Here is a 16380-nt window from a genome sequence, read left to right on the forward strand (position 1 = left end):
AAATGCCAGGTCACTCTCCAGAACCAGCAGGTATGGATGACCATAGACACGGGATCATCTGTAAATGTCATGCCCACAAGCACATTCCAAACACTGCAACCGCAACCAGATCTGAAAAACACAGACACTCTACTGTTTGCGTATGGCTGTAGGAAGCCTCTACCGGTGGTTGGCAGATTCCGCACCACCCTCAGCCATGGTGAAAACAGACTACCGTCAAAAATATACGTTGTAAATGCGGGGATCGAATGCCTTCTGAGTGGGGATGCGGCTGAAGACCTAGGGCTCGTCAAATTCATCAGTCAAGTGAAGGAAGCACAAGTGGTCGAGGAGATCCTGGCACAGTATCCCAACTTGCAAAACGGGATAGGGTGTCTGAAAGGAAAGACAATCAAGCTCCACATAGACGAGTCGGTTCAGCCAAAGGCCGTAAAACACAGGCGAACCCCGTTCCACATGCGTGAACAAGTAGAGAAAGAACTTAAAGCATTGGAAGAAGCCGGCATAATAGAAGAAGTCACTGGGCAAACCACATGGGTCTCCCCGATGGTGGTCACAAAAAAAACAAACAGACGGGAAAAGTCCGGATTTGCATGGACATGCGCCTCCCGAACACTGCAATCAAGCGGGAGCGCCACATCACATCAACGCTTGATGAAATTGTGGCTGACCTCACCGGGTCACGAGTCTTCTCCAAAGTTGACCTAAAAGCAGGATACCACCAGCTAAAACTACATAGGGGCTCTCGCTACATAACAACTTTCTCAACGCACCTGGGTTTACGAAGATACAAGCGTCTAAGTTTTGGGATCTCGTCGGCTGCCGAAGTCTTTCAACAGACAATTCAGGAGGTCATCCGGGACATACCAGGTGTCCTAAATGTGAGCGACGACATCTTGATCCATGCACAGGACAGAGAAGAACACCTGAGGTGACTACAGATGCTCGTGGGCAGGCTAGAAGACGCTGGGCTAACTATTCACAAAGAAAAATGTGAATTCTTCAAAACGGAAATATCTTTCTTTGGCTACAAGTTCAGCAGCACTGGCATTTCCCCGGACCCCCAGAAGGTTGCCGACATACAGGCTACGAGCCCGCCAGTGACACCGACCGAAGCTTCCTGGGGATGGCCAAATACTGTGGGAGGTTCATCCGGAACTTGGCCACCCTCCCTGAACCCCTGCGAGAGCTCACCAAGCTGAACACAAAGCGGGAATGGGGGCAAACATGCCAGGAGGCGTTTGAAAAAAATCAAAGAGTCGCTGTCCGTCGACACGAAGATGGCGTACTATGACACCGAGCTCCCAACTGAACTAATTGTAGATGCGAGCCCTGTCGGCCTAAGGGCCATCCTCATGCAGATCACCAAAGAAGGCGAGAAGAGGCCCACCGCATACGCGTCAAGAGCTCTCACAATGACACGAGCAGCGATACTCGCACATTGAGAAGGAGGCGATTGCAGTACTTTGGGGGTGTCGTCATTTTCACCTCTACCTCTATGGCCGAAGGTTCACGGCGGTTACGGATCACAAACCCCTGTGGCCTATCTTCATGAGCACATCCTTTCACCCGCCGGCGAGAATTGCCAAATGGCTATTACACCTCCAGCAGTACAATTTTGAATTGACCTACCAGCCGGGAAGTGGAAACCCGGCGGACTTCCTCTCAAGACACCCTCGAGCGGCGACTCCACAAGAAATCCAAATAGCCGAAGAGACCGAGGAACATATCTGCCAGGTCGTGCGGGCCATGAGACCAAAGGCTGTCAGCATGGAGGACATTGAAGCGGAAACACACAAGGACCCGTGCTGCGACTTGGTGAAGAATGCCATCATCTCAGGCGATTGGAAGTCGTTCATGAAGAACATCCACAATAGGACCGCAGACGCAAAGGCGTTCCTCACAGGAATGTTTACCATACGGCAGGACCTGTCGCTCACAGAGCAAGGAGTCCTGCTCAGGGGAAATCGTATCATCATTGCGCCGAGCCTCCAGGACAGAATAGTGGCGCTAGCCCACGAGGGCCACCAAGGGATGGCTCGGACTAAGGCTCGAATCCGGCACCGAGTGTGGTTTCCACAGATAGACGAGAAAGTCAAAAAACTAAGCAACACCTGTCTACCATGCCAGATTACCGGAGCTCCACCTAACCCAGAACCAATCCTGTCAGCCGAACGAGGCAGTGGCAGATGGGACGCAATCAGCATCGATTTTTGTACACTGCAAGAAGGCCTGTACCCCTGGTGGCCATTGACGATCACTCCCAATACCCCAAAGTCGACGTAGTTGAATCCACGGCAGCGGAGGGGGTCATCCCTACCATGGAAAAGATGTTTGCAACGCATGGCCTGCCCACAACCTTAAAGAGTGACAATGTCCCCCCATTCCAAGGGGAGGAGTTCAAACAATACCTGCAAGAACTAAACATAAGGTACCATCACATCATGCCACGATGGCCCCAAGCAAATGGCGATGTAGAACGGTTCATGAGGACACTTAACAAAGTGATGAGATTGTCGAGAGCGAATGCCAGCCCGTGGAAAGTCAACCTTTACCGGTTTCTGCGAAACTACCGGGTGACCCCTCACAGCAAGACTGGTGTCCCGCCAGCCGATCTCATGTTCGGCACTGTCATAAAGTCCTCCATTCCACACCACCCCAGCAGCGGTCCGGACATATTTGACAAGGAACGCACCAAAAGGAGGAAAACAGGAGCCAATGCACGCATGAGTGCCAAGAGGAGGCCGAAAGCCATCCAACCACCAGGTGGGTGACCAGGTGGTCATGCTACGGAACCCAACAAGGTCCAAACTGGACTCCAGATACGAGTCACTCCCATGGACCATTAGTGAGAAACAAGGAACCATGATAACTGTAAAGAGAGGACGCCGACAGGTAACACGAAATGCGTCGTGGTTCAAGGCGGTGCCATGCAACCTATGGACGGATGGTGAATGTCACCAAGAAGGTGAAGAACCCCAGCTGAACGAGGAGGAGCCCCCTCACCTGCAAGACGAGGCAGAATCAGGTGACAGAACATTGGAGCAGTGGAGCGAACCTGACATGGGTGAGCCGGACATGGAAGGTGAGGCACCCAGTGAGAAAGTGGGGCCCAGCCCAAGAGGAGGGCGATATAGTTTAAGAACCGCCAACAAGCCGCCAGCTCGGTTGAAAGACTATGGGCCTCAGTACACGGACGGCGGTAAGGGTTTATCCGTCCCGGTATTTTACTGGTACCGGTAAATCTTTACTGCCTTACTACGAGGTCCCTTTGCGGGTTGGAGAATTTAACACCTGCTTTTTGCAGGCGTTAAAAACCAACCCGCAAAGGGACCAGGGAGCTAATTACGGTACCGCAATTTGCGGTGCCCTAATTAGCACCTTCCCCATTCCCATTATGCCCTATGGGGCAAAAATGGGAATGGGGAAGGGGGAATTACCGCCCCACCAACCTTGGAATAGGGTGGTAATTCCCCTTTCCACCAAGGCAGTGCCAGTATTTTACCGGCATGGACCAAGGTGCTAACAGCACCTTGGTCCACCGCCGTCCGTGTAATGAGGCCCTATGTGTGGTAGTCTGCCCCGCTAGAACTATAAGGAGGGGAGGCCCTGGGTTCTGTAGTTCACGTATCTGCATAACGGTATTTGACATGTGTTTGATTGATGTTAAGTTAAATTGAAATATATGAGGAATGTTACATCCGCCCTGCGTCCCGCAACGCAGTGACGCAGGGCGTCCTAATAAAAGCCCCACCCCCGCAAATGGGAGGCAGTTCCGGGCGATCGAATGAGCAAGCGTGTCGTGTCTGATTTCGCTCCCTCCGGAGCTGCGCCACTGCGGCCTACAATCACGGCCTTCCTTATCCTGTCTCCCCACGCGCCGCAGCGCAGAGACAGGACATAACAGACATGTATGTTTGGGTGATGGGGTTGGCAGCGGAAGCGTACATGGCAACACTCCTAATTTAGATGTCAGACTCCCAATTTTTCTATAAAAATGTTTGCTATTTTTTACTTTCTCACACCTAAAATGATTTTTAACCACACCCCAATTCAATCCAATGGGAAAATGCAGTACGGTCCCCTTTTGTGACAAAATCTCTCAAGTGCTCCAAAATGTTGGCATGCATGGTGATGTCCCGTATGGGGCTTGTGATCTGGGTGGTGAGAGCTGCTTAAAGCATGCCTTTTTTATCCAACTTTTTTTCAAAATGTTTGTAGAAAATAAAATGCCCAATGTTGTCCTCCCCATGGTTACTTTGGCCTACTTCGACCGCTCCAATTTTGGGTAAAGCATTCACATTTATAGGTGGCCCCCTAATTTTGCCTGTGGACCTTTCTGTGCCCCCGGAAACGATTCCTGGAGACACTACTCAAAAAAGGCCCGAGGCTGTCCCTGGCCACTGTCATTAGGTAGGAGTGGCTTGTTTTGGTCTATTTCTTTATTTTTGTATGGCGTGAGACTCAAAGAAGTTGTATCCGCTGTGGGGGAGGGGCTTGTTTTTAGCAGTTTTTGACACAGATTTGGGCTTTGTTTGCCAGCAAGATCTGGTAGCAGCTGTGCTGACGTTTTTCCGTCTTTTCAGCCGGTGGTTTCACGTTGCCTTGTCCGTACTGTAGCTTCCTCAGGTCTGTTGGCATCATTTAATACCGTGTTCTCCTTTAACATTTTTGCTCGTTCCCCATATGACCTCTCCGTTCTCAGAGTTGCATTTCATTTATGTTGGTGCTCTTGCTTTTCGCTTGTGTTCGTGCAATTTACAACGGAGCTGGCTCCCTGATAGTACTCCTCTATAAATACAGTATCGTCTTCCCTTCTCCAATAGGATAGTCTCACGGCATGTGCCGTTTTGTGATGCTTGTCGGGTTGCTGTTGCATAAGAGTTCCATGTCCCATGTGTGGTGGAATGTAGAACGTTGTAATGATGGGCGAGTGAGCCTGATAGGGTGAGTGTAACAAGCAGGGGCGTTGCTGGGGGAGCTAAGGGGGCTATAGCCCATGATCTTTTGGTTGTAGCCCCGGATAGAATCTCAGGAGCTACAGCCAAAAGACTAGCTAGCCCCCAGACCCAACAGTTCCGACATCAGCATAGCCCCGGGTCCTTTCCAGACCTAGCAATTCCCCTGGTTGCAAGGGTGGTAGTTGTAGGAAAGCTGACTTTTTTGTGTTGTTTATATATGTAGATCTTGCCTACCTTTTTATAAGAGGACAAATAGCACTTTTCCTTTTCTACTTCTACATAACGTGTGGTTCATTAAAGGGATCTAGACCTGCTGCTACGACGTTTTAGTGACAAGCTAATCTGATATGATGTAAGAAGCGCGAGAGGCCGTTATGCAGACTAACGCCGCCCTTCAAGCATTGACAAACACATCCTATCTCAATTGAAGGTAAGTAAGAGCCAGCTAGGAATGCATCACCTTTTCTTCTTAGAGGTTAGTGGAGGGTGGGGCACAGTTAGAAAATGTGGAAGGTTGCCTGGTGCCACTAAGACCCGTGGTGTTAGTGGCCACAAGGTGACCGAAAGATCGATGATCGATAATCGTGCAGAAAAGTCAAATGCCAACACCAAAGAGACGTGTAGGAGGTTGGTGAAAGGAGAAGCGGCTACCTAGGTTACCTTCGCAGGCTATATAAGGCAGCGAGGGTGGTGTACCTATCAAAGTGTTTTCAAAGGCGAGGATTAGTGTGCTACCTTAAACTATTGTGGTAGCCGGGGGACCAACCGGAAGTCCTGCAAGTAGTTTGCTTGTTGAAATGGGTGTGGTGGGTTTTTGACAAAAGGACTACTGCTATGCCAGAGTATATGAATGCGTAATGGCTGAATCGTCTATTCAGCCCCACGCCACTTCTTCAACAGCAGTGATCCCAGTCATAAAGGGGAGACAGTATATCTGCTTTGCCTTGTGTGGCAGTGCAGGCTGAGGGCCGGACATACCTTCTCTAAGGGTGTGAGTTAACAAGTAGAAATCCATACAACCGAAGTACAGTGGTTCCAGATAAAAGCATGTCCAATTAAGGTTCTATACAAATATTCACTTTTAATCCTATGATAAAACACAATCGACTAATTAGGAAACACTAGGAAGAACTCACTTCTGTAAAAGAAACCCAGATGGTAGATGAACAGAGGTGTAGAGACAATAATTTGGCAACAATGTCATTTTTCAAGGAAATGTCTTTGGAGGAAAAAGGTTGCCTAAAAGTAATGATGGTCCCAAAAACTGGTCCGGGGGGACTACCTATTCACAGTACCTTTTAGTAGTTGTTTTTGGGACTCCGCAGTGTTACGCCAGGCTTATCGACATTTTACCAGGAGTCTGGGGACTTTTGAAACTGGACCAGGGTTGAGTTGTGGAGTGGCAGAAAAAGATCCCAGCCATGTAGTGCTGTTCTGCAGTGGCGTCAGTTTGCATGTCGAAGGTGCTGGGAATTGCAGCAGGCAGTGACGATTCATCGTGTCGAACCAGAAGGAGTTGTTGGACTAAGTAGTGCCATTGTTCATAAGTGTTTATTCAAAATAAAAATAAAGCCCCTATCTAGCCCTCTCTCTATGAGGGAAGTTCCCTGCCTACCAAACTAAAAGTAAGGGTGCTCGTCCAAGTCCAAATGACAATAGTCCTTAGTCCCAATCCTAATAACTAACTGGCCTTACCACTCGGGAAAACTTAACGAAAAGGAAGTGGGAGCACTGGCCTCATTCATTGGCTTCTGCCTGTCCCAATGCTTGGTTCCCTTTTCCAAGAAGGCTTAAAATGTTGTCAAGTTCTATATTTCTTTACACAAAATAAATCAATTTCTTCAGTAGAAACCTTAGCTTCTGCAGGTTCTGTATGCCACGTTTAAGTCTTTACACAGATTCTACGGTTCCCTTCTCAAGAAAACCAAGTATTCCTTAACACAATTCCACCATTTCTTACTTGGCGCTTGACTGTGTCCATGTCTTATTAAACACTGGAACCCTCCAGGTTCTTTCTGCTCCCAGTTCTGTTCATTATGCTTTTTTGTAGTTCCAGAACTTCCCCCACGCTCGAAGTCCTCTGGCCCTCTGTCAGGTTTGCTTTAGTAGGGCCTCGGTAGGGTATCGGCCGGTTCGGGTTTTCCGTGCTCTGGTAACTCTTGTGACATCTCCAGCCTTGTGCTTTAATTCCTCTTGGTTTTGCGGGGCTCCCCACAGCCCACATAGGCTTATTTCTTATCAGTGTCTCGGTAGGACGTCTGTCCATTTTGGGTTTCTGGGTTCCCCTAAGCCTTGTAGCTTCTCCAGCCCCTGGTATCACAGTTCATCCATATCAACAGCGTTACCTCTTCAGGAACGTTTGCTTCCCTCCTGCTGCTCAGCTCAGCAGCTAACACACTTCTCGTGTGGTGATCAGGGATCCGACTACTTGACTGCAGTCTGGTGTCTGCGTCATTTGAAGGGCCACAGGCCCACCACGGCTACCATGCGGTCACGTCCCCAGGTGAGACGGCTGCTCAGTCTTTCTCTCCTCACCTTGGCTTCTTGGTCGGTCAGGATGCCAGCCTTCCAGCATCCGGCTAGCGATTTGCTCGCTCTCCATGCCACCACTGACTCTACGGTCTAGCGTGGCTCCACCCCTCCAGGACTTCTTCCCATCAGAGGCTTACATCTCGTAGGATTCTGTCTCTCTGACTCCTGAGTTCTTCATATTTTATGTACGTGATCAGAAGCAAATGTGGTGTCTCTTTCCTCTTTAACTGTGGACTTCAGGTGAATTTCAACATTACCTGAAGCCAAAGAGATTGAAGAAATGTCACTGTTTGGTAGATCAAAAACAGAAGTAACAGTCTTTCCAATTCCCATATAGGCAGACCATGTACTCTGTACTGAGAGTTCCGCACCAGAATGGGAGTCCTTGTCCCCAAGAGGCGATTCGCTCCTAGTGAGGTCCCACTTGCCCAGAATCCTAGGGAGGGTCTTGCTGAGCGGGTACACCTCCCCAACCTCAAAGGGGGTGGCTCTGCTGTGGGCAGAAGGGACGAATAGCCCAGATTCGTCACAGGTGTTCGAAAACTCAATGGCCTTGGGGACGGAGAAGTAGAGACTTGCCTTTGGGGTGAGGAGGCTCTGCTTGCTGAACACAGCATCAGGGCACCACAGCAGATTTGGCTGGGAGTTTGAGTGAGCTGGAAACTATGCAGCAGTGTTGTGGTGGGGACAGTAGAAGACACAGCAGGTCTTAAGTGTGAAGACACACAATAATGAACCCCTGGGATAGGGAATGGCCCTTCTAATACATTTCTCTTTTTAATTATTCCAATAAATGTCACACTGTAATATCAAGTTATTTTGTATTATCATACACACACATATATCAATTCATAAAAAAACGATGTCTCCGTATTTCATACACAATTCAAATCACATACAGTCACTCCTACCATCCATTCAAAAATCATTTTCTTAAAAAAACACACATATCACACCTATCTCTATGACCACTTGGTCAACAATATATATAGTTACACTGTAAAGTGCCCTCAACATGAATCTTATTTGGTTCTGTATATGTATAATCAATTACACAGATCTAGTTGTCGACACGTGTTTCGGCTGTCTGTTTGGACTTCAACATATTTGTCCACTTGGTAAAGCAGCCTTCATCCGGACCAAAAAAGGGAATTCCGTCATTCCCATTTAAGAGTAGAGTGAGTTACACCACTCAAAAACATGCAACACAAGGTTCTTGATATCGCCTTCAAAGCGTTTCAACGTATCCTCACTTAATCAGAAAGGATTCTTTATTTCCCAAGTAATCTGGTCATAGGCTCCTTGTCACAATTAAAAGTGAAAATTGTAGTCCGTTCAAAACTATTTCTTGATTGTGTAGTCAGGCTCCCAAACTTGGAAGCTTGAGAAAGGAACACCAAGTTTGGGAGTGCTGACCGTCCACCCTCACTGCCACGTGGCAGGCCCAAGACCTCCTGGTCCACCGCCTGTCGGAAAGGAGCTGTAGGTGGCGCGGCAGTCACTGGAGAGCGAAGACTGAGGATGGTGGCTCTGATCCGCTGTGAGTACATTCCTCGCGGGCAGAAATAAAATTAGCTCTTCCTCTAGGGGGACGGTACACTCTGTGTGTGTTCAATTAATCCACTGTGTCAAGGGCACTAAAGCATCAATGTGGGGGAAGGGGGAACTCGAGGAGCTCTAAGGAAAGCCACCATCTTGTTGGCTGTGCAGCAGCACCCTACTTCCTGTGGATTTCTACATTTATCAGTGCTTTACCATAAGGAGAGCATATATTTTTCCAATAATCGGACCTGTGTGGACGAACCTTATTGTGTGTGTTGGTAAACCATACTTTATGGCCAACATATGCTCCTCTTAAGAGTGAAGCCTGGTTGCTCTCCATGCCCCATTGAGAGAGTCAGGATTAACTTAAGAGTGAAGCCTGGCTGCTCTCCATGCCCCATTGAGAGAGTCAGGATTAACTAAGTGGAAACTTGCCCCTAACACTACAGGATGTTTATTCTAAATCCACACCAGAAGACACTGTAAATCATCTTAATGTCCTATTGCCAAGTGGTGGTGAAACCACCGGTAATTGTGCCATTCTTAGAACGGGAAATATTTTAGAAGCAAGCACACTGCGTAGGTGTTTTTAAAGAGAGATTGACATTTATATTATCCACACTGTCATGATCTCTGGTGATGCTGACTGCAGCAGGATTTCGCTTTTCATTGTCTCATGGTGCTTCGTTCAAACTGGTGGGGAATACTATTCAACTTCCAGTCATGTCTTGGTAGCCTGCAGCCTCTTATGCTCGGTTTCTTCAGATGATGATGCGTGAAGCCCAAGTCACAAACTTGCCTAGGTGGCCCCTTTGCTAGAAAGTGTGCCTCTTGATCCCTCGCGTTTTTTTCCGTGTGTAACCAGCTTAACGTTCTGTATACCAGTTTGGCTGCCTAATTCTGTCTAATCCTTCCGTGCTATATGCAAGTGTCCCTCCTTTTTTCTTTTTCTTCTTTTTTTTTAAACCATCATTTCCGGGACATTTAGTCTCTGGAATATGTATAGTTAGGTTTTCCTTTTTTAGAAGTTGGTTATACGGTTGGTAAATGCTGTCCTGTATATATTATTTTATCTGTATGTTTTGCAACATAATTCAAGTTATGTGTATTTGTTAATTTGTATGGAAAATCTAATGAATTCAAGTTTGACAGTATTAAAAATATTTATTTTGTGGTTCCATTTACAAAGTTAATGTGAACTTTAAATCAGTTGCCAATAGTCTTTATACTCGGGTGGAATATAGGTTTCAGTTCTTTTTAATTAATTTTACTTGTGTATGTAAATGAATAACCAGTTTACTCACCTAGTCCATAGTCCCCTTTCCTCCATACTTATGGGACATCTCTCCATCCTGTGGGACGGGACCGGAGCACTTTGTAAAAAGCATCCAAAATTTTGCAAAAATGTGTCCTTCCTCTCTTTCTTGCGCGGGGCCCGCCACACGGCCGTCACCCCGCCCACAACCCCACCCACCTTGGCTCCGCATCGCCCATCAGTCCTTTTCTATCGCCAGGTCTAAGACCTATTAGCAATAACAGAGGAACCTTATTAGAGGGGACGGCGGGCGGGCGTATGGAAGAAAGGGGACTATGGACTAGGAGTAAGGTGGGCACTACGGTGAGTAACCTACGTCCCGTCCCCTTTCCTCCATACGTATGGGAGATTCCCAAGCACTCCTTACAGGAACTACGGGTGGATGGAAATACCCCTTACTGAAACAGGTTCTTCAGCACAGCCTGACCAAACTGAGCATCAGTGTCACGACCTGGGGGAGATGGCGTGTGTGGAACCGATGGAAACGGTGTCCGCCATTGACAGTTCCATCACGTATTTCGCAGCATCGTGTGCAGGTCTAGTTTACGTGGTGCTGCGCGTCCGACGCTGGTTGTTATTACCCTCCACTTCGGCTTTCGGACGCGCTGCAACGTCCCTAGGTTTCCTGCGGCTTGCTGTTGCCTTTGCTCCCTCGCTCTACCTTCCTGCTTTTTTGTTCTTATTGCCAGCCGCCCTTCCTTTGCTTTGGCCTACTCTTTCCTTGTTCCTGCCTTCCCTCTTCCGTTCCCGTCCCCTACCCATTTCCGTTTCACTCTCCGGATCCTTTCTGGTTCTTTTCCTCCTTCCTTTCCTTTTTTCCCCATTTAATGAGTTTCTGCTTACCAGTGTACTGAAATTGGCCTGCCCTTGGATTGCCTCAGCTAAACCCTTGGTATCGTTCTACTTACCCGTGTACCGGACCCTTGCCTGCCCCTGTATTGCTTCCTCTTGATCCATTTTGTGCTGTTTACTTCCGGGGAAACGCACTCCGTAGTTGTCTTCGGATTTCTGCTGACATCTCACTCTGTGCCACTGTTCTCCAGTTACATCACATCTTTGCCTGTCCTCGTCCTCCAGACTCCTCACGTGAATTGAGTTCCAAGGTGACGCCGGAACCCAGCATACCCTTGACTTTCCCTGGAGACTCCGTTGTTTTTTTTTTTTTTGTGCCTCTGGCTTTTTCCCCGCTTCTGGCTACCACGGAGGATTGCCCACAGCCCACCTATAAGGCGACACTGTGGCGTCCTTCCGTGGGCCCCCATATCTACATTAAAAAAAGGAGAGACCCGGGCCCAAAGGGAGAAAGAAACCACCACTCAGGTGGAAAAGTAGAGCTGAGGAGGAAGGGGAGGTGGGAGAAACAGAGTTCTCTTTTGAAGAAGAGGATATAACCGATCAGTGTGACAATCAGCTCTTGAGCTCATGTCAAGACAATAATGCTTACAAAAAGCAGATGAGGAGGCCCAAGTAGCTGCCCTAACGATGGACTCCCAGGGGACATATTTCTGAAAAGCACCCGCGGCTGCCTTACCCCGCACCAGGTGTGCATGAATACCCTTAGGAGGCTTCAGCCCTTAGATGGTGAAAGACTCCGTAATGCAGGTGGCGATCCACCGAGAAATAGTCGCCTTAGATGCCTGCTTACCCTGAGGGTTACCGAAAGTCACAAACAGTTGAGAAGAACTCCTAAACTCGGACGTTCGTCCAGATAGAACTTAAGAGCCCGACATTGAGACAATGCAGAACCCTTTCAGCCTCTGAGGTAGGGTTCGGAAAAAAGACTGGCAGGGAGATCGACTGATTCAGATGGAATTCAGATACCACCTTCGGCAGGAAAGCAGGATTCATCCGTAGGACTACCTTATCCTTGTGAAAGACCAAAAAGGGATGCTCCACCGACAAGGCCTGGAGCTCACTCACCCGCGTTGCTGACGTAACAGCGACCAAAAAGGACACTTTCCAGGACAGGTACTTGAGGTCCACCGTGGCCATTGGCTCGAAAGGCTTATGACACAACGCCGTCAGGACTACATTTAGATGCCACGACGGGTGCGGACTACAGATTGGAGGATAGAGCTGTGTCAAGCCTGCAATATGCCTCTTAACCACTGGGTTACTCGGAGAGTAAGAGCATTGGACCGTAGAAAGGTAAGCGGAAACCGCTGAAAGGTAAGGTCTGCATGACAGAACATGGACACCGACTCTGCTAAGAAGGATACAAAGGACAAAACCATGTCAACTGTAGCCCTCCTTGGGTCCAACTGCCTGTTTAAACACCAATGACGGAACCTGAGCCATTTGCTCTGTACTGGGACCTAGTCGAGGGTTTTCTGGCTGCCTGGATAACACGCATGTTATCCGCAGACAAGGTAAGATGTTCTAAAGACTTGAACTCGGGCACCATGCCGCCAAGCTGAGCAATTGTGGGGAGGTGTGCCACATCTGCTGTTCCCCCTGATGAAGAAGATCGGGGGTCACTGGTAACCTGATCGGTGGATACCCCGACAGGTGTGAAGTTCTGAGAACCAAAACCTGGCCGGCCACCACGGGGCTATGAGTAGAAGGGAACAGTTCACCGAGTTCTTCAGCTTCCAAATTGCGCGGTGAACTAGAGGCAGAGGCGGGAAGGCGTAAGCTCTCATGTTGTGCCATGGAATCTCGAGAGCATCCGCCCAGAGAGGAGGCTCCCTGACCCCCTCTAGAGGCATACTGAGGAAGCTTCTTGTTTACCGCCGTAGCGAAGAGGTCCACCTCCGGTGTGCCCCAACGCAAGAAAATCCATGAGAGGACCTCCGCCTTCAACTCCCACTCGTAGCTGACCACTGTCTGCCGGCTCAGGACATCCGCTGTGACATTCAGCTGGCCCGGAATGTGCACTGCAAGCAGCCAAACACCATGAAGCACAGCCCACTCCCAAATCTGGATGGACAGGTCCACGAGAGGGGAAGACTTGGTTCCCCCTTGCTTGTTGATGTAATACATCGACACCACATTGTCCGTGCGTATGCGGACCACCTTGTTGACTATGCTCGGTCTGAACGTCCCGAGCCCTAGGAAGATCGGCAGAAGCTCTAAATGATTTATGTGGAGGAGCTTGTCCTGAGGCGACCAGAGATCTGAGACCTGAAGAGGATCTAACATCGCACCCCACCCCAGGAGGGAGAAGTCCGTCATCATAGTCACCGTAGGGGCTGGGTCCTGGAACCCCGCACCCACTGACAGGTTGCTGAGAGATGACCACCATTTCAGGTCCACTCTCATGGAAGCCGGAATCATTATCAGCTTGGAATCCGGGTCCACAGCCTGACGCCAAGAACTCTGAAGAGCCATCTGAGTCCACCTCATCTTGAGACGAGGAAGAGCCAACACGCACGAGGCCATGAGGCCCAGAAGCCTCTGGAACCACCAGGCCGACATGCTCTCCGGCTGCGCAAACATATGACACGTGGCTAACAGATCCGCCATTCTGTCCCCGGTCAGGTACACTCTGCAGTGGATCGTGTCCAGTGAAAACCCAGGAAAATCAAGTGCTGCGAGACCGTAATGGAAGATTTCCGCCAGTTCACCAACAGCCCAAGATGGAACGGGAGCTGAAGGAGAGACTGAAGATTGCCCGCTGCTTTCAACGAGCAAGGACTGCGTAAGAGCCAGTCGTCCAAATAAGGATACACATGGATACCCTGCAGACGAAGATAGGCTGCAATCACCGACATCATCTTTGTGAAGACATGCGGTGCAGAGCTGAGGCCGAAAGGAAGCACTAGAAACTGGAAGTGCTCCTCTCCCAAAGAGAAACGGAGATATCTCCTGTGTGGATTCCAAATCAGAATATGCATATACGCATCCTGAAGATCCACCACGCTGAGCCAATCGCCCATCTGCAAGGAGGACCGTATCTGGCCGGGCATGATCATCTTGAATTTCTCTTGGGGTAGGAAAAGATTGAACTGGGAAAGGTCTAGGATGGTGCGCAGGCCAGCCTGGTTGGGTTTGGGCACTGTAAACAGCTGGGAGTAGAAGCCCCCTCCCCACTCGCTCCCCAAGGGGAGCGGGTTCTACAGCTCTGAGGTCCAGAAGTTTCTGAACCTCGGCTCTGAGGGAGGGCGAGCCAGACAGCTGAAAAGGAGGGTTGAACGGTGGGGTAGGGGGTGGGGGTAAGCAGAAGCCCGCCCGAGCGACTGACAAGACCCATCTGTCTTTGGTGATGTTCTGCCACGCCTCCCAATGAGACACAATGCGTCCTCCCACCTGGTCTTGTGCGAGCGCAGAGAACCCTCATTTTGTAGGTTTTTCGGTGGTGTTGCCACCTGAACCTGAGGAGGAGGCTGAGGAGTGGGAGAAAAACCGAGTCTGTTGTTGCCTCCGGCGGTTATTGCCCGAAGGGGTAACCACTTTGCGAGATTTCCGGTCTAAGAAGCCCCCAAAGCCAGAGGAGGGTCGACTTTGGGACAACAGCCTCTGAGTTTTGAAAGGGGTTTTAACAAGGACCGACAAGGACTTAGCTGCCTGAGTGCTATCCTTCGTCCTGGTCAGCTCTACTTCTGTTGTAGAATGAAAGAGCTCCTTACCATCGAACGGAAGGTCCAACACCTTGTCCTGCATCTCTTAAGAATTTGGTGGCATGCAGCCACGCTTGTCGTGAGGTATCAACCCCCAGCATAATGCCCCGAGCCGAGGTGTCCACATGATGAGCCACAGCCTCCAGGAGATCCTGGGCCAAGACCCTGGGTCGGATAATCCCGCTTTAAAGTCTTCCAGCTTCTCGACCGGGATGAACTCCTCAAACTCCGACAGACCTTTCCACATCCGCATATTAGCCCCCGCTAACACCAGTTCGGCATTGGCCTGCCTGATCTGCAAGGCCGAGTTGGCAAAAATCTTTCTCCCAAGGGAGTCAAGGAGCTTCTCCTCCTTTACCAGGCCTGGACTGCAAAGTGGCCGCAGCCACCACTGTGGAGGAGGGCGGCTGACAAGACGACAGGGCCACCTCTTCCGAAGAATGCAACCTATATCGCGCGTCAATTTTCTTATTCACAAAGTCCAGAGTGTGGCTTTTCCCAGACTCTGCGGACCTCGGCCAGAACGTCGTCCTACAAGAACAGGCCGGTACGCTCCAAAGGAGACAGGGTGAACGCCCCAGAAAGCACGCCCTCCTGCGGAGCGGGTGCCTCGGGCACCGGAACATCCAATAAGCACATCATGTCCAGTACCCGGTCATGAAAGGCTCTAATAGAGCTGGGCAGGTCCTCTTTGTCCTGATCGCTTTGCGTGTCATCCGACAGGTCAGGATCCTGCTGAACCGTGTCAGCCGTTGCCTTGTCAATGGGGGACAATGAGGGCAAAGGCGGAAGAGTCAGGGAAGCCACCGTAGGCAAGGGAGGCACGGGCGGAACCACCGGAGGAATGGGTGGAGCCGGAGGCGCGGGCGGACATATCTCCCTAAAGAGCCCTTTGAAATAGTCCCTCATGGGGTCGGTACGCATAAGCGTCAGAAATCTGCTGAAAAAGGCATCCTCCGGGAACTGTTTTGGAACCAGAGGAGGCCTCTCATGAGGAGGATAATTCCAGGGACGTAACGGGGAAGGGTGCCACACCTGCCCCTCCACCGACGTATCCACTTAAATCAAAGGTGCCGACCCTGCAGGCAATGAAACATTGTGCGGAAGAGGCATCTGAGCGTTCCAATCATAAACTGGCCGATAAGCATGCGCACAAGGAACTCTATGTTCACCCACGGAACCAAGCCCTACACCTGAGGCTGATGGCGTAGTTGTAGAGGTAACACCCAAAATGGCCACCGCCGTCGTGGTGGGAACAAGCGCCATTTTGTCATCACCTGAGGGGAACTGCGGCACGTGAGGAAGTGAGGCAGGGGTCCCCGTCGATGGATCAGGGGTCTTAACTTTAGCCTTAACATAAGGAACCTCGGCTGAGCCGGTACTATGTGGCCTGGAATGTTTCTGCGACATACCAATCGCCAAATTAGCCTCCCTAGGAAGGACCTCGGCACTGCCGGTAAAAGAAGAATTT

At 49.9% G+C, this 16380-nt stretch overlaps 1 protein-coding gene across 2 annotated transcripts in view; it reads left to right on the forward strand.

The window, feature by feature from the left end:
- Positions 1 to 4466: 4466 nt before the first annotated feature.
- SDF2 (stromal cell derived factor 2) overlaps positions 4467 to 16380 on the forward strand; it is a 147945-nt gene continuing 136031 nt past the window's right edge. The window contains exon 1 of one of the 2 annotated variants that reach the window (XM_069615331.1): positions 4467 to 4629. The gene's annotated coding sequence lies outside the window, so the exon portion shown is untranslated. The remainder of the gene's footprint in view (positions 4630 to 16380) is intronic. The other variant, XM_069615332.1, reaches the window with a different exon arrangement.

Source organism: Ambystoma mexicanum, chromosome 9 (assembly GCF_040938575.1).
Source record: "Ambystoma mexicanum isolate Mex_15411 chromosome 9, UKY_AmexF1_1, whole genome shotgun sequence".
NCBI classification, from domain to species: domain Eukaryota; kingdom Metazoa; phylum Chordata; class Amphibia; order Caudata; family Ambystomatidae; genus Ambystoma; species Ambystoma mexicanum.